Here is a 27,684-nt window from a genome sequence, read left to right on the forward strand (position 1 = left end):
TCTCTCTCAATAACAACTAATATGTAAAATATAATCATCCAAAAGTTAAAGCTTTGTAACTTCACATTCTGTGCTAAAAATTAACGTATTGTCATCACATAATTTACACTTGTGCTGCACAGAATGATATATTGGTGCACTCACTTGAATCTCCCTCTCGCCCCCCCCCCCTCCAAACACACACACACACACACACACACACACATTTATGGCAATGTAGTTTCATTAAACAATAAAGGTTTATACGTTACAAAATAATGTTGATACACTCTCTCTAAATATGTGTGTCTACATGGACTGAACTTCCAGTTGCCTGAGCACATATGGGATGCATTGGGAAGTCATATTGCAGCACTTCCACATGCACCACGACCGTCCAGCTGTTGTGAACCGTGCTGGGGGAGGAAGGGAATGCTCGGACCACAAGAACTCCTTACCAACCTTGTGGCCAGCACGAGACTGTGCATTGCCATCCATAGTTATCACTCTCTATTAAGTACTGTGTTCCACTTTTTATAATGTCTAGGAGGCTATCATAAATTGCGATGACTTAAGTGTAATTATTGTTTTTGAATTAAAGTGTCATTTCTGTTTGTCTCATTGTGTATTTATTCCATTTAACTTATGTACCATAGTGTAACAGTTCTTTCTATGTATGATCCAAGTTTCATTGAGCTATGTTACTTGGCAGTGTCACATTGTGCAAAAGTTAATTTCATCTTTCAAGTTTTGGCCACCAGCATATTTGAAATGCAATTATTTGATTAAGTCCACATGTAAGTGGTCTCAAATTACACCCAAGGTGTACCTTAACAAGAAGTAAAATACTGCTTCAGTACCTTACATATCAAAATTTATACTACACTATTACATATTAAAAGAAGTGTTCCACATGTCATCTAATAATTTTGAGGTAAATCTACACTCACATGCAGTGAGTTACAAATTCCTTCAAACACCCCAGATCATCTGGTAAATCTTGACAAGGCAGTAGAATTCACTGCTCTAATTACTCAACTGTATTAATGGGAATCCTGTACACTTAACTTTTGGGATGATCTGAAACAGAAAAGTCCAAAGGACTGAGGCCAGGTGACCTTACAGGCCGAGTCCAGGGTGTGTTCAATATATCCGTCTCGGATGATGCAGACGAGTTAGATGTCTTATTTCAGGCTAGCAATGAAATTTGAGCCCAATTAGATGGGGACTTAATAAACATTTGTACAAGATGGGACTATATTTAATACTGAAGTCTGCGGTGGCTCGTAACGACAGCTTGTCTGTGCACTCACGATTACTCAGGGGCGGTTGGAGATCTTTTTTCCACACAACTTACCGTTTGCCCCTCCCCCACGCCCAACGTCCTTTTTCACCTTGTACCCTTTCAACCACGTCAGTTTTCGCTACTAACTGTGGTACACACTGCATACAAATCTTGCACCTGAACGCCTCTCCGGGCGCCCCAAGTGGCCGCTACTAATTGCGATACATCCTACACAGGAATCTTACAGTTGTGGCGGCTCTGGCGCCCCTGTCAACTGGGCGCTTGGGCCTTAAACCGGTCCTGCGATTACTGGAACGTTTTTGCTTCCGTTGTCGTGTACTTCCACCTGTTAGCTTTCTGTATGAATTGTGATCCTCCCTGCACATGTAACAGTTTTTTTCGCCAAAAACTTTTTAATGTCTCATAAATTGTCTTAAAAAATAGAAACGAGTTGTTTCTCAATATTTAGCACTACGATTAAGACTTTGAATTATTTTGAGTTGCAGTGGTATGTCCATGTAGCATTTGTTTTAAATTAAAAGCCAGTACACTTCTACGATGATTAGAATTGGAAAGGTCGTTTACGACCGTGGGATGAATGGCGGCGGCTGCGGCGGGGGTTGAGGAGGGTGTCAAATGATATGTCGCTTGGGGGGAAAAATGTTCTCGAAACGGCCTTGCGAGTGACTGTTAAATTATAAACGCACCTATCATTGCGAATGCCACGTCGACAACGTTATGAAATATAAAGCCAGTGTGAACGACATGTGGCAAGTGGAGATGTGGAAGAGTGAGAAATCAATATTGCACGCCCCTCGTGTCAAGCGCTGACAGATAGGCCAACACTGTAAAGGTAATTTCCGTTGAAAATCGAGGCAAGCGCGCGCGCGCACTACGCACCCACCCACGCACACTGGACGAATTCGTTAATTGGGAAGAAATAATAAAATTGATAACAATAATTCGAGAAAAAAGTCTGAGTGAGGTGCGAGTGTGTTGTTCCCGCTTATTGATAATGATACTTATCTATCGAAAGCTGTTAAAAGAGTTGGACAGTTTTGGAACTACACCGCCAGATGACGGCGCCGACGCCGTCGCCGACGGCAAGATGGCGAAGCGCTCGCTGCGGCGTCAGGCACGCTCCGTGGACGCTGTGTGATTTTATTGCGCGCTGCAGAACAACTCGCGTATTTGCACCGCTGGGGAGCGCCGACGAACAGAAGGTATTTTTCTCCATTCTACTGCTGTGGATTCTGTTCTGCATTACTGTTTTTCGTGCGTTTATATTGTAAAGAGACGCGGGGACGCAAGTGGAAATCAATAACAGCCATTCAGTGGACTGCCTACATACGCCGCCAGGTGTTCGGCTAGCCGAGCACAATTCTGGTATATTCGCAGGTCTTTGCTGATTTGCGAACCGTTTTACATCTTCATCTTACGAATATTCCATTTATTTATAACTGTTCAATTTATGACGTGTTGTTAGACATTTTCGCCTTTAGTACAGGAAGTTTGTAAATGACAACGGAAATTCATTGATTCTAAGTGAATGCGATTGCTCCTTTCTGCCAAATGCATTTGTAGGAAGAAAATTTTAAATGGACTTCCTCAATTGCTATATGAGTATGTATCCCAAATGGTACTCATTCCTCAATCTGCGGACTCGTAAAAAATTAATAAAGCTACATTTCTTGTTATAGGCAGTGCGTCTGTATCAGTTGTTACAGCTACTGGCCCGTACATTACCGATAGCGAATTTAATTGAATGATTTCCGTGATACTGACTACTTTAAATCTGTTTCGCCCTTCACTTTAGTATACTGTACTACGCCGCAGGATACCCGCTTACGTCCGTTACTTTTTTGTTTTATTTAGCAAAGACCGGTTTCGGATCAAAATTGAGTGGATGATAGTTTTGTTTGGATTACGATTACCTTGAGAATTGTCTGCTTCACACACACACACACACACACACACACACACACACACACACACACGCAGGGGCAGACGCGCTCCAGGTCCACGCCCACTTGCAAGAGCGTGCCCAGGTAGCGCACACACACACACACACACTCTCTCTCTCTCTCTCTCTCTCTCTCTCTCTCACACACACACACAACATACAGCAAGTTATAGCATGTTGGGCTACTGAAAACCAAATCCGCGTACTGTCGTAGTATATTCTGTAATAAATAACCTTGTCGTAAGATTTATGAAGGCACCTGTTAATGTGTTACTGAGCCAACAGCTCCATGGCGATCTCATTTCACCGAGATAATATTGATCCGATCCTGAAGAGGGGAAAAAAATAATAAAAAGAATAATAGTCTGACAGTCCTTGCGCGTGGTGGTTGTGTGCGATGTCACTAGAGTGCAGCAATAATTACTTAGTGATCTTCGAAATTAATTCGTTCTTAATTGTGTACCGTATGTTGCAGGCGCTTAGACTTTTGGCTGAAGATACTGTCTAATGTAGATATTTCGAGTCGCTATAGTTTGTGCTTTGTTCAAAAGTAGCGCTGTTGTCCATGTGTGGCCTGTAGATTCTTTTTCTAAATTTATTTTTTTCAAACAGAGCCCTTACACGTTTATCATAGATTATCTACGAGACAAAAGCTTACGATGTGATTACTCGATTTCATGATAACGGCTAAATTCGGGGCAGACGCGTTTAATATCCAATGTAATGTGTAGAAAAGGAAATATTCCCTCGATTTTGACTCGTTTTGGTTGGGATTGAGGGGTGGGCTCTCAGTAGGCAACAGCTGCTAACGGAATATCTGACAAGAGACTTCGAAGTTTACACTTTATCAGGTAACAATATAATAATAATAATAATAATAATAAAACAAGTGTATGTGCGCGTGCGTGCATATGTGTGCGTGAGCGCGCGCGTCCTTCAGAGAGAGAGAGAGAGAGAGAGAGAGAGAGAGAGAGAGGAAGGGAGGGAGGGAGCGAAGATGACTGTAATTGATTCTGGTTAGCTTCCGACAAGCATTCGCGTGCATCCGGCTGTTTGATGTAGCGGCTTTTAAATACTAACAGCACATTCGGTATCAATTTACAGCAGTTGTATATTGCTGGAAGCCGTTCTGAACAGTCTGCTTGGCAGACATGGACTTCTACTCGAGATAGAGCCAGTGTGCGAAAGAGTTGGCTCACTCGTTAAGAGCGCACATAAGATAGTTTGCAGGGGAAGGGAGTGAAGTACTTTAAATATTTTGGAGACCGAATGGCGACTTGTAAGTAGCCATAAAACGTTCCAATACCGGCCCTGTTAAAAATCTGCGTAATACAGTCTTTTAAATCATTTTCTCGGAAGAAAAACACCCGATTAACTATATTTTTCCCTTTCTCTGAGAGCTGGGAGGGGTCGTGGCCTCCCCTTATGCGCGGGAATGGGCGCCCTTGCGTGAAGGGCGATGGTTGAAATCCCCGCCCAGCCACTCAGATGGAAGTATTTCCTGTTTTCTCTAAATCCATTAAGTCGAGTGTCGTCATGGCTCCTTTGGAGGAGGACCCGCCGATTTTTTTCCTTAGTCCATTCTTGACCTCAGCCTCTAATTACCTCGCAGTTGACCGAATATTAAACCGTAATCTCTCTTCCTAAATTGCTACGGCAAAGGAAGAGGATAAACACCCATATTAGCCCAGGCAGATGAATTGTAGCCTTGCCGTAACATTAAATTCCTATCGATAATTATACAGCTACGACCGAAATGTGAATTTTAGTTAGCTGAAAAAAAGTGTGTAATGTGACAACTGTGGTCTCCAGGAAAAACATACCTTGCATTATTATGAGAGAGTCATTCCATGTCAACTCACCTAAGCCTCCCTGTTCGACCATCACGGATCTCGACGACATTTGATGTGAACTTTAGCACATGTCCGCGATGAACACTGGTAAAGTTTAACGTTCGTCGAAGCAATACCGGGCGAGATATTGTCACTTTTTTGACTCCATGCGCGACTCTGCGCAGAGCGAGCGTGAATTTCTAGCGACTTTGAGCTGTTATAGCTCGGGCTATGAAATTTGGCCATTTTGTACAACGGTATGCGTTCTCTTAAGAATTTTACCGAGCGAGATGACGGAATGATTAGCACAAAGGACGACGGTTCAAACCCGCTTCCGGCCATCTTAGGTTTTCCGTCATTTCCCTAAAACACTAAATGCCGGGATAGTTCCTCTGAAAGGGCACGGCCGACTTCCCTCCTCATCCTTCGCTAATCCGATGGGACTGATGACCTCGCTGTTTGGTCCCCTGCACCCAAATCACCCAACTAATCTCTGAAGAATTATAATGAAAAGAATTTCAGGAGCCATATTCAGCCAGAAAATTTTAGACAGAATAGCCCGAAAAATTTTCAAAGTTTGGCTCTTATATTTGAGGGACTACAGGTATGACGAACGTGGAACTTGGCTTGTAGTAACCTAACGACACAAGCTTCAAATGGCTCAAATGGCTCTGAACACTATGGGACTTAACATCTGAGGTCATCAGTCCCTTAGAACTTAGAACTACTTAAACCTAACTAACCTAAGGACATCACACACATCCATACCCGAGACAGGATTCGAACCTGCGACCGTAGCGGTCGCGCGGTTCCAGACTGAAGCTCCTAGAACCACTCGGCCTCGCCGGCTGGCTGACACAAGCTTCTCATACGTAAAGTTTCATTTGTTTGTTTGCCAATACTGAAAAATTAAGTGCAAAGTTGAAGATTTTGTAAAAAGTTATTTTCGACCTGATTTTGTTGAAAACTATGTTCTGTAAAATTTTTCAAACTGGGCTCATTAGAAAGACCATGGTTTTAACCGGGTACATAAGTATATTTGATTATCCAACGCGGCCTGATAGTGCTAGATAATTTGAATCAAACTTCCATGCGAAAATCACAACATAAAAAATTGTAACTTTTTGATTGTTGTATCTTGTAGAGTAAACGCACACTGAACATGAAACTTATTACGCAATAGCTTGGTAGCACAAGCAGTGGAATATAAAATTTCATTCATCTACTATTTTCCAACATTATGCATATTCGTCGAAAAGATGACGATTTTTGTGAAGGGGTGAAAATGTGTATATTCGGCACTTCTTTTACAAACCGCTTGTTATCGAAGCTTCAAAAACTCTTATTCGAAACAACGTGTTTTAAGTTCCCCTAGAACAGCAGCTAAACTTTTCAACATGGGTTAACAAAGTTACATAAATTCAGGCAAAGTCACCGGAAAAATAGTCCTACAAATACATATTTCGTTTTTGGTTTCATATATCTCGTTGATTAAAGGCATGATAGACATGAAACTTTGGGTACAACAACATAGTAACATATTGTTTTCTAGTATAAAATACCGTTATGTGCTGCTTTCTAAATTTCTACAAAATCAGTTCAAACTTGATTTTCGTAAAAACTAACCGACATATGTTGTCTGCGCAACGAAAACTAGCCCATTAGTTCCGTATGAAGGAATACTGGGCGAAAAGGAAGGCCAACAAATGTTGATTACGCGTGATCCTAAGTGATCCATCCACGAAGAAGAAGAAGATCACATCCAGTTTGCTTTTAGAAAATCTATTTTCCATAATTGATTCCAAACTAACCAAAGATGGAAAGAGCATATTTTCAAGCATTCAGAAAATCACGTTCGATTGTCCAGTGTGCGCTAACAATACCTGAAAATGACGGCAAATTTGAGGGAAAGTTCCAGGGTTTCTATTTTTAAACTGACAAGTAATATCTCATTATACTGCGTTGATCCATGGAGACGTTGTCTCTACCGCTCCAAGAACATGGGCCGGTAACTCCATCGCCACAGGTGTCACGCCCGATAACCGTGCAATACCAGCCACGGGTCGGTTGCTTCCTTCAATTTCCCAGGCCTCTACTTCGCTTTGTTAATTTAGGCTCTAAAGCCATTGTTGTGGTATCTGTCTGCTTACCAAACCATATGATAAATAACTTATCTCCAATTCTCAAATCAGTAGGAGTATATCTCATAGGTGGCAAACAAAAAGTAACATCACTTTTCAAAAAGGTGGAGCACAGCAATCAGTCGTCCTTTCCTTTCAGGCTTTATTAAAGCAAATCTAGATTTCGGCTAGTCAATGAAATGTGACAAAAGCCCGAACAACAGTAGACTGACGTACTAGAACATGTATTGAAACTCTGAAATAGTGCACTGGTAATGGCTAGGCACTAGCAGAAACCTAGATTTGTTTCAATAAAACCTCGAAGGAAAGAATGACTGACTGCTGTGCTCCATCATTTTGAAGGTCATATCACGGTCCTTGAGTGCATTCCACATTCCTAATGGAAGGTAACTTGATAAACATCAATTTTGATTTTAAGTTTCCGAACACTGCAATATTATTGACACATCAACGGAACAAAGAGATGCGCTGATAAAATTTGTGCATCCCCAAGGCCCGGCTCATCCATTTTATGGGCTCGAAAGACATTATGCTTGTTGGGTACCAGAACAATGCCTCTTTTCCACGCTCTCTGTTCCTTCAATATCGTCCTCTGGCTGACAGTATCAATTTCCAGAAAATGAACTGGAGAAAGTGTCTCAAACATTTCGAAAAATGTAAACTACAATGTTGATAGGGTTAAAATCAAAATTTATATTACTTTTTGCTTGCAGCGTGTAAGAAATACTTCTATAGATTTGAGAATTGGAGACAAGGTACTTATCAAGTGGCTAGGTAAGCAGACAGGTACCACAGCAATAGCATTAGATCCTAAATTGAGAAAGCAAAGTAGAGGCCTGGGAAACTGAATGAAGAAACCCACCCGTGGCTGGTATTGCACGGCTGTGGCGATGGAGTTACCGGCCCATGTTCTTGGAGCGCTTGTGACAACTTCTCCATGCTTGTTGGGTACCAGAACAATGCCTCTTTTCCACGCTCTCTGTTCCTTCAATATCGTCCTCTGGCTGACAGCATCAATTTCCAGAAAATGAACTGGAGAAAGTGTCTCAAACATTTCGAAAAATGTAAACTACAATGTTGATAGGGTTAAAATCAAAATTTATATTACTTTTTGCTTGCAGCGTATAAGAAATACTTCTATAGATTTGAGAATTGGAGACAAGGTACTTATCAAGTGGCTAGGTAAGCAGACAGGTACCACAGCAATAGCATTAGATCCTAAATTGAGAAAGCAAAGTAGAGGCCTGGGAAACTGAATGAAGAAACCCACCCGTGGCTGGTATTGCACGGCTGTGGCGATGGAGTTACCGGCCCATGTTCTTGGAGCGCTTGTGACAACTTCTCCATGTATCAACGCAGTATAATGAGATATTACTTGTCAATTTAAAAATAGAAACCACATGCAACGAAACACGGACAACAGGTTGCTACGGGGATGTAGCCTGTTGCCCTGGTACTTTTCCTCAAATTTTCCGTCATTTTCAGGTATTGTTAGCGCACATTGGAAAATTGAACGTGATTTTCTGAATGCTTGAAAATATGCTTTTTACAGCTTTGGTTAGTCTGGAATCAACTATGGAAAACAGATTTTCTAAAAGCAAACTGAGTGTGATCTATTTATGTATTTTTTACGAAAATCAAGTTTTAGACAGCAGTGCATAACGATATTTTATACTGGAAAACATTATGTTGCTATGTCGTTGTATCCAAAGCTTAATGTCTATCAGGCCTTTAATCAACGAGATACATGAAACCAAAAATTAAATCTTTATTTTTAGGGCGATTTTTCCGGCTAGTTTGCCTGAATTTATATAGCACTGTTAGACCATGTTGAAAATTTTGGCTGCTGTTCTAGGGGAGCTTAAAACACGGTTTGTAAAAGAAGTGCCGAATATACACCATTTTCACCTTTCCACAAAAATCGTCATCTTTTCGACGAATTTGCAGATCGTTGGAAAATGGTAGGTGGCTGAAATATTATATTCCACATCCTAGGGCCACCAAGCTATTGCGTGTTAAGTTACATGTTCAACGTGCGTTTATGCTACAAGATATAAGAATCCCAAGTTTACATTTATTTCATGTCGCGATTTTCGCATGGAAGTTTGATTCAAATTATCCAGCATTGTTAGCCTGCGTTGTATAATCAAATATACTTTTGTAGACGCTTAAAAGCATGGTCTTTCTAATGAGACCAGTTTGAAAAATTTTATAGAACATAGTATTCAACAAAATCAAGTCAAAAGTACCGCATTTTTTACCTTTTTACAAAATCTTTAACTTTACACTTAATTTATTCAGTATTGGAAAACAAATAAATGAAACTTTACATATGAAAAGCTTGTGCCGTTAAGTTACTACATTCCAAATTCCACGTTCGTCATACCTTTGGTCCCTGAAATATACACTACGTGACCAAAAGTATCCGGACATCTGGCTGAAAATGAGAACAATTTCGTGGCGCCCTCCATCGGTAATGCTGGAATTCAGTATGGTGTTGGCCCACCCTTAGCCTTGATGACAGCTTCCACTCTCGCAGGCATTCGTTCAATCAGGTGCAGGAAGATATCTTGGGGAATGGCAGCTCATTCTTCACGGAGTGCTGTACTGAGGAGAGGTATCGATGTCGGTCGGTGAGGTCTGGCACGAAGTCTGCGTTCCAAAACATCCCAAAGGTGTTCTATAGGATGCAGGTCAGGACTCTGTGCAGGCCAGTCCATTACAGGGATGTTATTGTCGTGTAACCATTCCGACACAGGCTGTACACTACGAACAGGTGTTTGATAGTGTAGAAAGATGCAATCACCATCCCCAAATTGCACTTCAACAGTGGGAAGCAAGAAGGTGCTTAAAACATCAATGTAGGCCTGTGCTGTGATAGTGCCACGCAAAACAACAGGGGGTACAAGCCTCCTCCATGAAAAACACGACCACATCATAACACCACCGCCTCCGAATTTTACTGTTGGCACAACACACGGTGGCAGATGACGTTCTCCGGGCATTCGCCATGCCCACACCCTGCCATCGGATCGCCACATTGTGTACTGTGATTCGTCACTCCACACAACGTTTTTCCACTGTTCAATCGTCCTATGTTTACGCTCCTTACACCAAGCGAGGCGTCGTTTGGCATTTACCGGCGTGATGTGTGGGTTATGAGTAGCCGCTCGACCATGAAATCCAAGTTTTCTCACCTTCCGCCTAGCTGTCATGGTACTTGCAGTGGATCCTGATGAAGTTTGGAATTCCTGTATGATGGTCTCGATAGATGTCTGCCTATTACACGTCGTAACTGCCGTCTGCTTCACATCTGCTGTGCAGCGAGCTACGTTAATTTAAGTATTAACAGTATTTTTCTTACTTGTCGCTTCTTCTTCCGTGTGTTTTTGCTTTTAGGAAGCTTTAATTTTCGAGTACTAGTAATAGTGTTCCATAGATTTCGTGTTTGTTTTGAATACCGTCAGAGTGAGTCCCTTTAATCAGATGTGGTGCCTTTGTGCTAGTGTTTGTTTTAAATACAGTTCAGAGACAGGTAGTGCTTATTTTCATTGTTTCCAACAAGAAGTGTCTAGTAACCACAGTTTAGTCAGCTATCAGTCGCCTTTAGTGAATTAGAGCCTAGTTAAAAGTTGATTAACTCTCTACAGTAAATTGATTTCTTAGGATGGATAGGATGTGTGACTGCTGTGTACGGACGCAGGATGAGCTGGCCACTGTTCGCGAACAGCTGAACGTGTTGATGGCCGCTGTCAGCCATCTTCAGGCTGCTGCCTCGTAGTGTAGCGGCAGTGGGGAGTCTGGTGCATCGCATGGTACACCCCAGGTGTTACATGCTTCACCCACGGTCCCTGCTGTCGAAACATCTTCGCGGGCACCGGGTGCGGTTGGGGCCCGTGTGGCATCGCCGCTCTGCCTGTGAGTGGACACGGGGCCGCTCCTTCAGCAAGGTTCGAGCAGGCACACGGGGGGAGCTCCAGCGTTAGGCGGGTGATGGAGCCCCGTAGGGAAATAGCGGAAAGGTCGGGGAAGAAGGCCAGTGTTCACTCTGTCTGCTTGCCGGGGGGTCTCATCCGAGATGTGGAGGAGGCCCTGCCGGCGGTGATAGGGAGCACTGGGTGCACCCGACTGCAGATTGCTCATGTCGGCACCAATGACTCCTGCCGTCTGGGTTCAGAGGTCATCCTCAGTTCATACAGGCGGTTGGCGGAGTTGGTGAAGGCGGAAAGCGTTGCTCGCGGGGTGGAATCTGAGCTAACTATTTGTAGTGTCGTTCCCAGAACCGATCGCGGTCCTCTGCTTTGGAGCCGAGTGGAAGGCTTAAATCAGAAGCTCAGACGATTCTGCGGAGATCTGGGGTGCAAATTTCTTGACCTCCGCTATCGGGTGGATAAATGTAGGGTCCCCCTGAGTAGGCCAGGCATGCGCTACACGCAGGAAGCGGCTACAAGGGTAGCGGAGTACGTGTGGATTGCACATGTGGGTTTTTTAGGTTAGAGAATTTCCTCCCTAGGCCCGACAAGACACCTCCTGAGACGAGACAAGGTGGTAGTAGGCAAAACGCAACAGGGAATAACAATATTAATGTGGTAATAGTAAACTGCAGGAGTGTCTATTGAAAAGTCCCAGAACTGCTCTCATTAATAAACGGTCACAATGCCCACATAGTACTAGGGACAGAAAGTTGGCTGAAACCAGATGTAAACAGTAATGAAATTCTAAACTCAGATTGGAATGTATACCGCAGAGACAGGCTGACAGTGAAGGGGGAGGCGTGTTTATAGCGATAAAAAGAACAGTAGTATCGAAGGAAATTGACGGAGATCCGAAATGTGAAATAATTTGGGTGAAGGTCACGGTTAAAGCAGGCTCAAACATGGTAATTGGATGTCTCTATAGGCCCCCTGGCTCAGCAGCTGTTGTGGCAGAGCACCTGAAGGAAAATTTGGAAAATATTTCGAGTAGATTTCCCGACCATGTTATAGATGTGGGTGGAGATTTTAATATGCCTAATATAAACTGGGAGACTCAAACGTTTAAAACGGGTGGCAGGGACAAAGAATACAGTGAAATTTTTTAAAGTGCATTATCTGAAAACTACCTTGAGCAGTTTAACAGAGAACCGACTCGTGGCCATAACATATTAGACCTTCTGGTGACAAACAGAGCCGAACTATTTGAAACAGTTAACGCAGAACAGGGAATCAGCGATCATAAAGCGGTTACTGCATCGATGATTTCAGCCGTAAATAGAAATATTAAAAAAGGTAGGAAGATTTTTCTGTTCAGCAAAAGTGACAAAAAGCAAATTTCAGAGTACTTGACGGCTCAACACAAAAGTTTTGTCTCAAGTACAGATAGTGTTGAGGATCAGTGGACAAAGTTCAAAACCATCGTACAATATGCATTGTATGAGTATGTGAACAGACAGCGTTGAGGATCAGTGAACAAAGTTCAAAACCATCGTACAATATGCATTAGATGAGTATGTGCCAAGCAAGATCGTAAGAGATGGAAAAGAGCCACTGCGGTACATCAAACGAGTTATAAAACTGCTGCGGAAGCAAAGGGAACTTCACAGCAAACATAAACATAGCCGAAGCCTAGCAGACAAACAAAAAGTATGCGAAGCGAAATGTAGTGTGAGGAGGGCTGTGCGAGAGGCGTTCAATGAATTCGAAAGTAAAGTTCTATGTACTGTCTTGGCATAAAATCCTAAGAAATTTTGGTCATATGTCAAAGTGGTAGGTGGATCAAAACAAAATGTCCAGACACTCTGTGACCAAAATGGTACTGAAACAGAGGATGACAGACTAAAGGCCGAAATACTACATGTCTTTTTCCAAAGCTGTTTCACAGAGAAAGACTGCACTGTAGTTCCTTCTCTAGATTGTCGCACAGATGACAAAATGGTAGATATCGAAATAGACGACAGAGGGATAGAGAAACAATTCAAATCGCTCAAAAGAGGAAGGACCGATGGATCTGATGGGATACCAGTTCTATTTTACACAGAGTACGCGAAGGAACTTGCCCCCCTTCTTGCAGCGGTGTACCATAGGTCTCTAGAAGAGCGTAGCGTTCCAAAGGATTGGAAAAGGGCACAGGTCATCCCCGTTTTCAAGAAGGGACATCGAACAGATGTGCAGAACTATAGACCTGTATCTCTAACGTCGATCAGTTGTAGAATTTGGAACACGTATTATGTTCGAGTATAATGACTTTTCTGGAGACTAGAAATCTACTCTGTAGGAATCAGAATGGGTTTCGAAAAAGACGATCGTGTGAAACCAAGCTCGTGCTATTCGTCCGCGAGACTCAAGAGGGCCATGGACACGGGTTCCCAGATAGATGCTATGTTTCTTGACTCCCTCAAGGCGTTCGATACGGTTCCGCACAGTCGTTTAATGAACAAAGTAAGAGCATATGGACTATCAGACCAATTGTGTGATTGGATTGAAGAGTTCCTAGATAACAGAACGCAGCATGTCATTCTCAATGGAGAGAAGTCTTCCGTAGTAAGAGTGATTTCAGGTGTGCCGCAGGGGAGTGTCTTAGGACCGTTGCTATTCACAATATACATAAATGACCTTATGGATGACATCGGAAGTTCACTGAGGCTTTTTGCGGATGATGCTGTGGTATATCGAGAGGTTGTAACAATGAAAAATTGTAGTGAAATGCAGGATGACCTGCAGCGAATTGACACATGGTGCAGGGAATGTCAATCGAATCTCAATGTAGACAAGTGTAATGTGCTGCGAATACACAGAGAGAAAGATCCCTTATCATTTAGCTACAATATAACAGGACAGCAACTGGAAGCAGTTAATTGCATAAATTATCTGGGAGTACGCATTAGAAGTGATTTAAAATGGAATGATCATATAAAGTTGATCGTCGGTAAAGCAGATGCCAGACTGAGATTCATTGGAAGGATCCTAAGGAAATGCAATCCGAAAACAAAGGAAGTAGGTTACAGTACACTTGTTCGCCCACTGCTTGCATATTGCTCACCAGTGTGGGATCCGTACCAGATAGGGTTGATAGAAGAGATAAAGAACATCCAACGGAGAGCACTGCGCTTCGTTACAGGATCATTTAGTGATCGCGAAAGCGTTACGGAGATGATAGATAAACTCCAGTGAAAGACTCTGCAAGAGAGACACTCAGTAGCTCGGTACGGGCTTTTGCTGAAGTTTCGAGAACATACCTTCACCGAGGAGTCAAGCAGTACATTGCTCCCTCCTACGTATATCTCGCAAAGAGACCATGAGGATAAAATCAGAGAGATTAGAGCCCACACGGAGGCATACCGACAATCTTTCTTTCCACGAACAATACGAGACTGGAATAGAAGGGAGAACCGATAGAGGTACTCAAGGTACCCTCCGCCACACACCGTGAGGTGGCTTGCGGAGTATAGATGTAGATGTAGATGTACGAACCTCTTCAACTGTCGGCGGTCTCTGTCAGTCAACAGAAGAGGTCTACCAGTACGCTTTCGTGCTGTACGTGTCCGTCCACGTTTCCTCTTAACTATCACATCGGAGACAATGGACCCAGGGATGTTTAGGATGTGGAAATCTCGCGTACAGATTTATGGCACAAGTGACATCCAATCACCTGACCACGTTCGAAGTCCGCGAATTCCACGGAGCGCCCCATTCAACTCTCACGATATTTAACGACTACTGAGGTCGCTAATATGGAGTACCTGGCAGTAGGTGGCAGCACAATGCACCTAATATGAAAAACGTATGTTTTTAGGGGCGTCCGGATACTTTTGATCACATAGTGTAAGAAGCCAAACTCTGAAATTTTTTCAGGCAATTTTGTCTAAAATTTTCTGGCCGAATATGGCACCTAAAATTCTTTTCATTATAATTATTAAGTGAACGCATACCGTTGTACAAGATGGCCAAATTTCATTTCTTTCAACAAAATATTTCCCGAGCTATAACAGCTCAAAGTCGCTAGAAATTCACTCTCGCTCTACGCAAAGTCGCGTATGAAGTCAAAAAAGGGACCATATCTGGCCCTCTATTACCTCGACGAACGTTAAACTTTAAAAATGTTCATCGTGGCATGTGCAAATGTTCACCTTAAATGTCGTCGAAATCTTTGATGGTCGAGCAGGAAAGTGTTGCGAAATTAGGGGATTTGACATGGAGTGACCCAAGGTTGGGTCATTGTAGCGATGAATTTAATTTGTTTCTCCTTTGCGTCTCCGTTTCTGTGGAACTGTGACATTTTCTCTTGTCCAAAACACACATAAAGATTCATTTGCGATTAGTGGCCGCATGCGGGAACAATGCTTGTCTGCTTTAATGTCAGTGGGAATTCTGTTTCTTCCTGACTTTCTCAACTTTTGTAGACCTTCACGCATTCTACCTCAAATTTCCACAGAAGTTAAAAAAGATTTCATTGTGTTTTACGGCTGTTATGGGCGAAGAAAACTACTACATATGGCACCTGCTGACGGAAACAGAATCGAATAACAACCAATGGAAAACTGAAACACCAACAATGTTTTCAACCCGTTTTTCATCAAAAAGGGGAATCGAGATATATTGCCCCAGCTTAATTTTTACACCAGTAAAAAGATAAATGATGCAGACATTGGTTGCTAGCGTAACGGAAAAAGGGGAACTTGCTGAAAGTTAGCAACGTTTCGGGGGCATATGAAATGTTCTCATCCTTCTCTAAGAAAGGTAGCAGAACCGACGTGCACAACTACATGCCCTGAGCAACACGTTGCAAGGCATCCAAGATATGCTCAATATAGTTCATGTCTGGGGAGTCTGGTGGCCAGCGGAAGTGTTTAAAATTCAGAAGCTGCTGCCTTCATCTTTACCCCATTGCTCTCCCTGAGCTCTACAAGGACTTCGTGGCAGTCTGCCACGATCTTTGATCTTGTTGCAGAGGCTGCCAGTGCTTTCAGGGCTGCTTGGCTGTCTGAATAAATGAAAATGCTACGACCTCTGTAGCACCTCCGCAAATTCTCCTCCATGCACACCCTGACAGCAGATATTTCTGCTTGAAACACAGTGGCCATCTTTCCTAGAGAGATTGCACCCTCCAGCGTTGGCTGCACTCTGTGTACCCTGGTCCAAACACCTTGGTTTGTTTTCGAACCGTCAGTGTACGGTGTCGAAATGTGTTCTCCCACAGCTCTCTTCTTCCAATTACTACATTGAAAGGCTTGCTGAAGCAGCTGGGAGTTATTATATAGTTGGTCAGCATTTCCCCAACCATACCTATGTCTACCTCACTCACTATTTTAGTGTGAGATCCTGAGTGCCCCAGTGAGTTCCAGTTTTTGTCGGTCTCTAACCTGTGTGCTCCAGCTGCTGCTTTCATCTTTACCCACACGAGTAATGGGGACATGTCCAGCATCGCTTCCATTACAGCGGTGTGCTGCTAATTCCGCCTGTAATGGCTAAGCAGGCCAATCTCTCCACCTGCGCAAGCGCCTTAGGAGCTATCTGCTGTTCTACCCTTTTCCACCACACTATACCTCCATAAGTGATCACAGGTCTTACTACTGTGGTATATATCTGGTACATACTCTTGGGGCTTAAGCCCCAGTTTTTACCACTAGTTCTCCTGGTACTCATTAGAGTACCTTTCGCCTTGGAACAGGTGCTCTTTATGTGAGGGGTCCACTATATTTTCTCATCCAGGATTACCCCTAGATGTTTCACTGCCCCCTTCACTGGCAGAGTTCCATCCAATATGTGTGTTGGATCTACTTCGTCGTAAATGGTACTACAACAGTCTTCTTAGGACTGACCCTTAGATCCTGCTTCCTGTAGCAATTCTGCACAATGTTCGGTGCTCCTTGTGCCATAGCTTTGACTGTACTTGAGATTTTGCCAAGTATTACTATGACAAGATCGTCTGCGTATCCCTGGCAAAAATACTGTCTAGAGTTTAATTTTACAATGAGTTCATTCATCAAAAGGTTCCACAGTAGAGGGGGCAGGACCCCGTCTTGTGGACAGCAACTGGTCGTTTTTTTTTCTTGCATCATGGTGGCTTCTACCTTTCTACCACTAAGCATGGCTGTAGTCCACCGTCAAATGGTGGTCTCCAAGCCATGCACCTATGCTGCCTTAACCATGGATTCAAAGGTCGTGTTGCTAAAGGCCCCTTCGATGTCCAAGAAGATGCAGAGGGCTATTTCCTGAAAGTGTAGTGTTTTCTCCACCTTCCCAAAAAGTTGGTGGAGTGCAGTGTCACGCGATTTTCCTGGTTGGTATGCACATGTTGGTTTATGTGTAGAGGAACTCTAGTTGACCTGCTCTCCCCAACATGCACATTGACCTGTTTTTCTAACGTTTTAAGAAGAAAGGAGGACAGACTGATTGGTCTCATATCCTTGGCCTTGGTATGATTAATTCTCCCTGGCTTTGGAATGAAGATAACCTTCACTGCCCTCCAGACATTAGGAATGATTCCTGCTGCTAGGCTAACCATAAATAACCTGGTTGGTTGGTTTGTGGGATTAAAGGGACCAGACTGCGATGGTCATCGGTCCCAAAATAACCTGCATGGGAATAAGTTCACTCCTGCTTGTTGCAGAAACTCTGGAAAAACTCCATCTGGGCAGGTGACTTTGACGGTTGAAGTGTTCCCACCGCCCATTGGATTTTACTACGGTCAACACATTCTCTGGCAGATTCCCAGTTCTCCCTTCAAATACCTGAAAACCGATATCTCACGGGGATCTCGTCTGGGTCTATGTTGTCTGTCAGAGTACATTGAGGAAAATGAGTCTTGAGGAGTAGTTTCAGCGTTTCATGTGCTGTCCTTGTATACTCTCCATCCTCTTTCGTTAAAGTTCCTCCTGGATTACTTCGTATCCTAGTGAGAATTTTGTGAAGTCTGGCCTGAGCAGACGTACCTTCTACTTCCTCACAGAATACCTTCCTGGACGCCTGCTTTGCTTTCTTAATTGCAAGATTGTATTTGACAAGGGCCTCCCAATGTTCTGCCCATTGTCCTTTCCTTCTCACAAGGTTAAGCAGACTTCGTACCTGTTTCCTCTGTGATTACAAGTTGTTGTTCCAAGATACATTCCTATTCGTGCACTTCTTGGTGATTGAGCAGTTGTCATGGTATGAGGTCATGATGGCAGAGGTAGCCTCTGCTACCTTCTCAAACTCTACTGGATTCCTTATCCGATAGGCTTGAGTCGAGGTCCCTCCTATACGCCTCCCAGTCCATTCTCCTGGCGATCCTATAGGACACGGTCTGTCTAATTCCCCTTTCAGCTTCGAACTTAATATACATGTGGCCTGATGAGGATGGCTCTAAAGCCACATGAATCTCCCCTTGGGCTATCGTCTTATAGTGTGATTCCCCATAGAAATTTGAGCTGCGCATGTTAATGCAAGAGCTCCGAATCAATGCTAATGCGGTGAAGCGGAAATTAGTGCTATGGACGCGAAAGGCAGCAAGCAGTGAAATGTGTTGTTCTCCTCCTAGGGGAACCGGACTCAGACCACCGACTGACAGTCGTAACTTTTGGCTTTCTTTTGACTTGCTTACTCATTACTGGGAGGTCACTATACAATGTGTTACAGTTTCTTCGTTTGTGGCGTACTGTCAAAGCGAGCAAGCGCTTGGAGACCTTTCAGCTACTGACAGCTCTTTCATGGGCGTGGTTGAGCTGGCCAGAGTGGCCGAGCGGTTCTCGGCGCTACAGACTGGAACGCGCGACCGCTACGGTCGCAGGTTCGAATCCTGCCTCGGGCATGGATGTGTGTGATATCCTTAGGTTAGTTAGGTTTAAGTAGTTCTAAGTTCTAAGGGGACTGATGACCGATATGGTTCGGTTCAATATGTACATTATCCAAAAAGCAATATACGGTCAGAAGGGAAACATATGTTGATTACCGAATAAGTATAGCAGAGGTAATCTTAAAAAGTGTGCAACTGCCGGACTAGGAAAAGCTTGGAAAACCATCACTAGGTGAAACGTCTCTCAGACTCCAAGACTATGAGCGCAATATTGGGCCCATTTCCCAATACATATCGATCGGACGGCTAAAAATAAGTGCAAAGTTTACATGAAACACTAAGTACGAAACGAAACGACGTGGGAATGCACATAAAAATGGGATTGCGTCTACCACAATGCTTTCGAAACTACCATGTCATGCAGGACTATTAATGTATAGAGTTGCAGGTATTTTCTCCTCATTGAAATTCGTTCAAGGGGAACAATTCTTCTTGTAATCACGTTTTTTGTTGACAATATCTACGTTTAGGTGTCGTGTTATTACATTCCTTCGAATAAGTCACACATGAAGACACCCATGAGGATTATAATTTCTATTAAAATGTTGTTTGTGTGTAAAAATTTATTTTTATATTCTGGAGTACAATATTGTCTGAAATATTGTATTCCAAAAATATACGTAAAAGAAGATAAAGAATTAAATTAACTTGCTCATACTGAGTAGAAAGGGACGATATGTAAATATTCAACTTGAAGGAAGACAACTTCTCAGCCAATATCGCATTTGTAAAACTTTTATTTACGATGACTGGTTTGGGTAAAACAGAGTACCATCATCTTATCTGTGGATAGTGTATACAAAGTGTAAAATATTAAATTCTGTAAAATAGCATACTATGTTGTAACTATAATACATAGAGTGAGTTATTATTAAACATACTCCGGTAAAGGTTAACGCGAGTACCATGTTACAGCCGTAAATGTACTCCGTATCTTACTTAGGTGGATAGTGGATGTAAGATGCATCGGCATATCAAAGTTAAAGCAAGTGTTTACAATACGTCTCACCACGTGCCAAGTGCATCCGTCCTGTATTACAAGTCACTGAGTACATCACTGATACAAGAACGCCGCTGGCCTGACAGGAGGCGAAAGTTACAAGAGAACATGTTGACATTTAGTGCCGCCAGAGATCGCTTGTGTATTCATGTCATCAATCGCAAATATAAAGGTCATTTTAATAAAATGTCGTAACTTATACTTCACCTGTCTTAAGCTGGATTACGCATGGAATAAGCACTAAAAATGTGTAATTTAATGCTATAGCCTACTTAGCGGCTGTTTTGGTATTCATGTGTCACCATACGTAGATCACGATCTATGGATCGCGGAGTGTAATTTACATTTCACGCTACCTTAGAGCTGAACGTCATCTTGTTTCGCCTGTCTTAAGGTGGATTATGCATGGACTAATCATTTTGCTGTGACCTTTATGTACCTGCATTGTATATCTTGTCTTTGCTTATATCCACGGCCATTATAACGCGTAATTCAACGTCATACTTTTGACATACATGCCTGTTTTACATAACACTTCTAGCGTTCAGTGAATTTTCTTTGTTACCACTGCCATATCATCATCTTCGGTGCGAGATTTTAATGTTTCCCATTGTAAAAGTGATTGAGAATCCAAAATCTTACATAGACGTCGGGCCACGATTCATGTTGTAAATATAAAAACTTTTTTGCGCAGATGTTCTCCTGCAATGCGTTCACCGCTATAAGTATACATCGAAGACACTGGTGTTGAATTTATTTAGAGAAATATAGCCCCTTCGTCATTTACATAATGAGATACGTATGTGTCTCTATACTGTGCGATCACGTCGTCTACTAGGTTTTTGTTGTGCAAGCATATTCTCAATAAAGGTTAGACCGGCCGCTGTAGCCGAGCGGTTCTAGGCGCTTCAGTCCGGAACCGCGCTGCTGCTACGGCCGCAGGTTCGAATCCTGCCTCGGGCATGGATGTGTGTGATGTCTTTAGGTTAGTTAGGTTTAAGTAGTTCTACGTCTAGGGGACTGATAACCTCAGATGTTAAGTCCCATAGTGCTTAGAGCCATTTGAACCATCAATAAAGGTTACTATGCGCTTATTTTGTCCTGTCTCTGATGTTGTACATAAAATAGGATTTTGAAATACGACATAGGATGCAGTTTGTAACTAAATGTTGTCTTTTTCGACTTATTGTTTTACGTCCTTATGGTTACGCATACTCCATCTGTTTCCAGAAAATATTTTAGCGTTTACCTGTCACAAACAATTTCATAACTTTTAGACATTTTTGGAAGGTGACTATCAACAGCATCAAGTAATGTATAAAATGCATGTTTGACCATCAGCTGCTTTTATTTTAAACCCAAATATCGACCGATTTAAGTCATAGACCATCTTCACGGATAAGGGTTAAAATAGTTTAAGCCGCATTATTACATTTACCATTACTTAAATAATGTGTAGAGCATGTCATGAATATCAGTATATAACACAGGACTTTCAGAAGCAACCATACTAATACCAAGTGTACACAGAGCAGTACTTGGTATTAGCATGATTGCTTCTAAAAGTCCTGTGTTATATATTGATATTCATGACATGCTCTACACATTATTTAAGTAATGACAGATGCAATTTTGTGGCTTAAACCATTTTAACTCTTAACTGTGAAGATGATCCATGACTGAAACCGGTCGAAATTTGGGTTTAAAATAAAAACAGCTGATGGTCAAACGTGCATTTTATACAATTTTATAACTGGTATCAGTTACCACATTTAATTAAGATTACGTATTTATATTTGCAATTGACGGTGACCTGAATATACAAACGACGTCTAGCGGCACTAAATGTCGACATGTTCTCTAGTAATTTCGACTCGTGTCAGTTGAGCGGCGTTCTAGTACCAGTGATGTACTAAGTGACTTGTAATATAGTACGGATGCACTTCACACACTTGGTGTAACATATTGTAAATACTAGTTTTAACTTTGACATGCGAATGTATCTTACATCAACTATCCACCTAATTAAGATATGGAGTACATTTATGACTCTAACTGGGTACTTTCATTAACCTTTACTGTGGTATATTTAATAATAATTCACTGTATATGTCATATTTATGAAATTGTATGCAGTTTTCATAATTTAATATTTTACACTTCAAGTACACTATGCACAGACAGATGATGGTAACTCAGTTTTACCGAAACCAGTCACTGTAAATAAAGGTTTTACAAGTGTGTTACTGGATGAGAAGTTGTTTTCCTTCAGCTTGAAGAATTAAATTAGTGTTAACGTCTACAAGAGCAATGTCACGCGAAACATATATCCACATGTTGCCTTGTATTCCTATTGTACCGCGTATCACGCTAGCTCGTTTCGCACGCGACGTCTCCAATCACTTGGGCACGGATTTTGTTGAACTAAATGAAATGGCAAGGAATTAAGACACAAGTACTGATTTCGCTCTGGAGCTAGATTGTATATGTGAGGCCGGCCGAAGTGGCCGTGCGGTTAAAGGCGCTGCAGTCTGGAACCGCAAGACCGCTACGGTCGCAGGTTCGAATCCTGCCTCGGGCATGGATGTTTGTGATGTCCTTAGGTTAGTTAGGTTTAACTAGTTCTAAGTTCTAGGGGACTTATGACCTCAGCAGTTGAGTCCCATAGTGCTCAGAGCCATTTGAACCATTTTTGTACATGTGACCCTGCCGAAATACAACGTCTGTACCAGCGGTACAGGAGGGATAGCCACGTGGTAAAAGTATTTGGGATGTATTATATATCTTGATAAAACGTGGACAGTACAAAAAACAAAAGAAGTTGCTGTATGTGAATGCGAACGGGTATAGCAGGAACTGTAATAAAGGTGTCGTTTCCCTTTTATACGCGTTACCTTTCCGAGCTATTAATCTTATTTATTTGTCCTGTTTTTCAGGTTTCGTAGGACCATCCCAACTGTAACTACTCGGTCATAGACTGAGTCATTACATACAATATTAACGACATACTGAGTAACAAAAGATGAGAAGATTTGCGACATGGTTTACTCACGAGTAATATAATACAGCGAAAGGTTCTAAATAACTACTAGGATCTTCTGTACAGAGTGAGAATGATTGTTTGTCATGGAAGCATTTCAACTTAAATTTGGCAATTTGAAGTGGATCTTTTCTCTTGAGTCGGTGCATTGTTATGGAATCCGCTGAATACTGAACTTGCGGAACAGTGTAAACCTTTCTGTGCAATGTTAAGGAGTCGTTGTATAAGAGCACATTTTTTGCCTCGTGATCACAAAGAGATTTTGAATTAGTTTTTGTCATTAATCATAAGTCCAACGAGAATTTAACAGACTATGGGAGCCCTCTCTCTAAAGCTCTTGTTTTATTTGTCATGAATAACATAAATTTTATGATACTTTGTTGATGAGGATAAAAATAATGGTTAATAAATTAATACAACTGAACTGCTGCAAAAATATTCGATGTTTGTGTGATTCTTGGAGCTCCAATTAGGCTTGATGACAAAACAACGAGTCAAAGCCTTTTGATGTGTTTCTGAGATATTTCCCTCCGCGAGCTTCTTCACAATCTAACTTTTGTAATTCTGTGCTATTACATTCTGCAACACAGTTTTAGGTCAGTTCCCAGGCGACACCTAGAAGCCAAGCTGTGTCGATGCTGGCTGCATCGTGGGGGCCACATACAGAGTTTGGACAAAAATATGGAAACACCGCAAGAAATGCATTCTTGAACATACACTAATGGCCATTAAAATTGCTACACCAAGAAGAAATGCATATGATAAACGGGTATTCATTGGACAAATATATTATACTAGAACTGACATGTGATTACATTTTCACGCAATTTGGGTGCATAGATCCTGAGAAATCAGTACCCAGAACCTCTGGCCTTAATAACGGCCTTGATACGCCTGGGCATTGAGTCAAACAGAGCTTGGATGGCATGTACCGGTACAGCTGCCTATGCAGCTTCAACACGATACCACAGTTCATAAAGAGTAGTGACTGGCGTATTGTGACGAGCCAGTTGCTCGGCCACCATTGACCAGACGTTTTCAGTTGGTGAGAGATCTGGAGAATGTGCTGCCCAGGGTAGCAGTCGAACATTTTCTGTATCCAGAAAGGCCAGTACAGGACCCGCAACATGCGGTCGTGCATTATCCTGCTGCAATGTAGGGTTTCGCAGGGATCGAATGAAGGGTAGAGCCACGGGTCGTAACACATATGAAATGAAACGTCCACTGTTCAAAATACCGTCAATACGAACAAGAGATGACCGAGACGTGTAACCAATGACACCCCATACCATCACGCCGGGTGATACGCCAGTATGGCGATGACGAATACACGCTTCCAATGTGCGTTCACCACGATGTCGCCAAACACGGATGCGACCATCATGATGCTGTAATCTGAAAAAAAAGACGTTTTGCTTTTCGTGCACCCAGGTTCGTCGTTGAGTACACCATCGCAGGCGCTCCTGTCTGTGATGCAGCGTCAAGGGTAACAGCAGCCATGGTCTCCGAGCTGATAGTCCATGCTGCTGCAAACGCCGTCGAACTGTTCGTGCAGATGGTTGTTGTCTTGCAAACGGCCCCATCTGTTGAGTCAGGGATCGAGACGTGGCTGCACGATCCGTTACAGCCATGCGGATAAGATGGCTGTCATCTCGACTGCTAGTGATACGTGGCCGTTGGGATCCAGCACGGCGTTCCGTATTACCATCCTGAACCCACCAATTCCATATTCTGCTAACAGTCATTGGATCTCGACCAACGCGAGCAGCAATGTCGCGATGCTATAAACCGCAATCGCGATAGGCTACAATCGGACCTTAATCAAAGTCGGAAACGTGATGGTACTCATTTCTCCTCCTTACACGAGACATCACAACAACGTTTCAGCAGGCAACGCCGGTCAACTGCTGTTTGTGGTTTGTATATGAGAAATCTGTTGGAAACTTTCCTCATGTCAGCACGGTGTAGGTGTCGCCACCGGCGCCAACCTTGTGTGAATGCTCTGAAGAGCTAATCATTTGCATATCACAGCATCTTCTTCCTGTCGGTTAATTTTCGCATCTGTAGAACGTCATCTTCGTGGTGTAGCAATTTTAATGACCAGTAGTGCATATGCAGATGCTAGATAAGCCTGCAGGTTGCGCTGTTTTCTTTGACCACGAACTGCACCTATGCGGTGTGCTAATTATATTGCAAATGTTAGTAGTGGTCAGAACACTGTTCTGTGTCGTTGTGAGTGCGTTACGTGGGAGCTAAGTGACTTCGGACGTGGGCAAATTGTTGGTGCTCACTCATACGGTAGAGACCTTGTGCCTACTCAGCTAACAACCAACAATACAGAAAGGTTATGCGGGTTCAGGCCTTGCAGGGGACAGTTCTTCAGACGACAGACAAGGAATGGCCATGCTCTGCCCGGTCACCAGGCAGCAACACAGGTTCCACTAGAGGCCGCTGATGCCTTGGATCTCTTCTCCTATGTGGGCAACTTGACCGACAGTAGTACTTGCAGTATCCTGGCACCTGGGCAGTATTAATACCAGCGCCCGAGCTTCGTTTGACCAGTTCGCTCTCAGTGAGTTTTCTGGGCCAGGTGGCGATTGCAAAAGCATTCCCACAAGCAGCATCTGTCTCTGGTTCGCCCACTATGACGGCGACACTGTCCACGTTGACCTTCGCCTCTTGGAACTGCCAACTACACTTAAAGTTTAGTCCATCCCTTCGGAACTTAAGCTTTTGATCATCCTCTCAGGACTTTAACTTTAGGATGTCCCTTCTGGACTTTGATTGTGGCACGCTTAGTATATGGACATTGCATTTTGGAACTTTCAATTTACTGCAGTACCTCTTTTTTTCTGGTATACATGGACCCAGACATTTACTGCTTTCTGAAACAACTTAACCCGAAAGTGGAGCCCCACTCTCTGCCCTATGACAGCTTGAAGTCCAGTTCGTTATAATACTTTGACTGTCAGGTGTATGTGACAGCAACCCACACAAGTTTTTGAGGGTGCACTATTGAAGTTTGCGAGTTACGTGCTCGAAACATCGTGCAAGTACAGTGCAGATTACTGGCAGAAATCTCGATTTTCCAAGATGGCAAGTGCCGTTTGTTTGTTCGTCGAATGGAATGCTTGGATCACGTTTTTAGTGCATCTGTCCTATCCCACAGTACACTGAGGTGGTGCAGAAACTTCCGATATCCACCAGCACCAGCCAGCTGAAATCAGTGCTGGGGCAGCTCAATTAGTACTGTAAAGTAATTTCGCATGCAGCAGCCATTGCAGAACCATTACACCGTCTCTTACACAAAAACATTCACTGACAATGGATTCCAGCATGTGCTAAAGGCTTCCAGGACTTGAAATAGGCCCTACTCCAAGCCATGTGCCTCACTTTTTATGACTCTGCCAAACCCCTAATCTTGACATCTGATGCATCAGACCGTGGGTTTAAGGGGGGGGGGGGGGGGCGCTTTCACGTGTGATTGATGGGCTGAAGTGATCAGTTATATTTTTTCTAAGGCCGTGTACTACGTAACCGGCAGAAGCGACCGACAGCGCGCGACAGCTTCAGACGACGAAACACCACCGCAGGTATAGTTACGGAAGTGCCTTACGTGTGCGACGTCCATTGCGCCGCCTGCCCTCGTTCAAGGCCTAGCTATTTTGCACATATAAAGATACATTGGTGCGATATTTAAATTTCAAAACGGCTTCCTTCGAATCAAGTACCACAGTTAGATTTTCGAGAACAGAAAACGCCAGTAAGGCAAATGAGGTGTGAATAAGAATACAATTGAGAAACATCCGACGTGCGTATGAATGACGCTCAAAATCATGAACAGAAAATGAGGTGCATCAAATGCTTCTGTAATATTTTTTATTTTATACTTTTTGACAAATCAGTTCACAAAACATTTGACTTTCGTTTCAAAAATTTTGTATACTCTACTTCTACAGACAATTTAAATTAACTGAAACGTTTGGCCTTAACACTGACTGCTGATGAATTACGTTCGCAACAATCATATATCAAGAAAATTTCATGGTTGTTCATTCCATTTTATAAGGGATTTAATGTGTGTGATATACTGGGATAGGTACGTTTATACTTAAAGATCAAGTACTTTGGCAAGAACTTAAAAATATACTTAGCGATGCAGTGTCAACATTATAGATGAACTTAATATACAGGACTGTAGCTGAGTCAGTTAAAATACAAGAACTAGCTGGGACCGAACCCACGCCCTTACATTAACCACAATCTCAAACTGAGTACACTAATGTTACACCCCAACAGGCTCTTGGAGATCATGCTCATTCTTTGTATTTAAGATAGTCATTCTTCCGCATTTATCGGCTGCTAAAAGTTCTTGATCATTTAAAATCTGAAGCTCTTCAGCTCATTTACGTGTATTCGAAGAATTTGTCTGGTGGTCTTCGTAGTTGATGGGTATAAATTATGAAATTATCCATGAAGATTTCTCCCTTTGTAAATTTCATGCACAGCGCTCATTTTCGCGTTATTTTCCTAAGGAGAGCTAATTTTGTAGCCTTACTCTCGAGCTACAGTATTCTACAGTTTAGGGGCGCCGTTTTGTATTAACAGCTGGTCGACTCTAAGAAGTCATCTTGCA

General features: G+C 42.7%; 1 protein-coding gene across 1 annotated transcript in view; it reads left to right on the plus strand.

Moving 5' to 3' along the window:
• Positions 1-2,353: 2,353 nt before the first annotated feature.
• LOC126249662 (uncharacterized) overlaps positions 2,354-27,684 on the plus strand; it is a 255,623-nt gene continuing 230,292 nt past the window's right edge. Inside the window, exon 1 of the mRNA XM_049951342.1 lies at positions 2,354-2,487. The gene's annotated coding sequence lies outside the window, so the exon portion shown is untranslated. The remainder of the gene's footprint in view (positions 2,488-27,684) is intronic.

The sequence above is a fragment of the Schistocerca nitens genome, chromosome 3 (assembly GCF_023898315.1).
Source record: "Schistocerca nitens isolate TAMUIC-IGC-003100 chromosome 3, iqSchNite1.1, whole genome shotgun sequence".
Classification (NCBI taxonomy): domain Eukaryota; kingdom Metazoa; phylum Arthropoda; class Insecta; order Orthoptera; family Acrididae; genus Schistocerca; species Schistocerca nitens.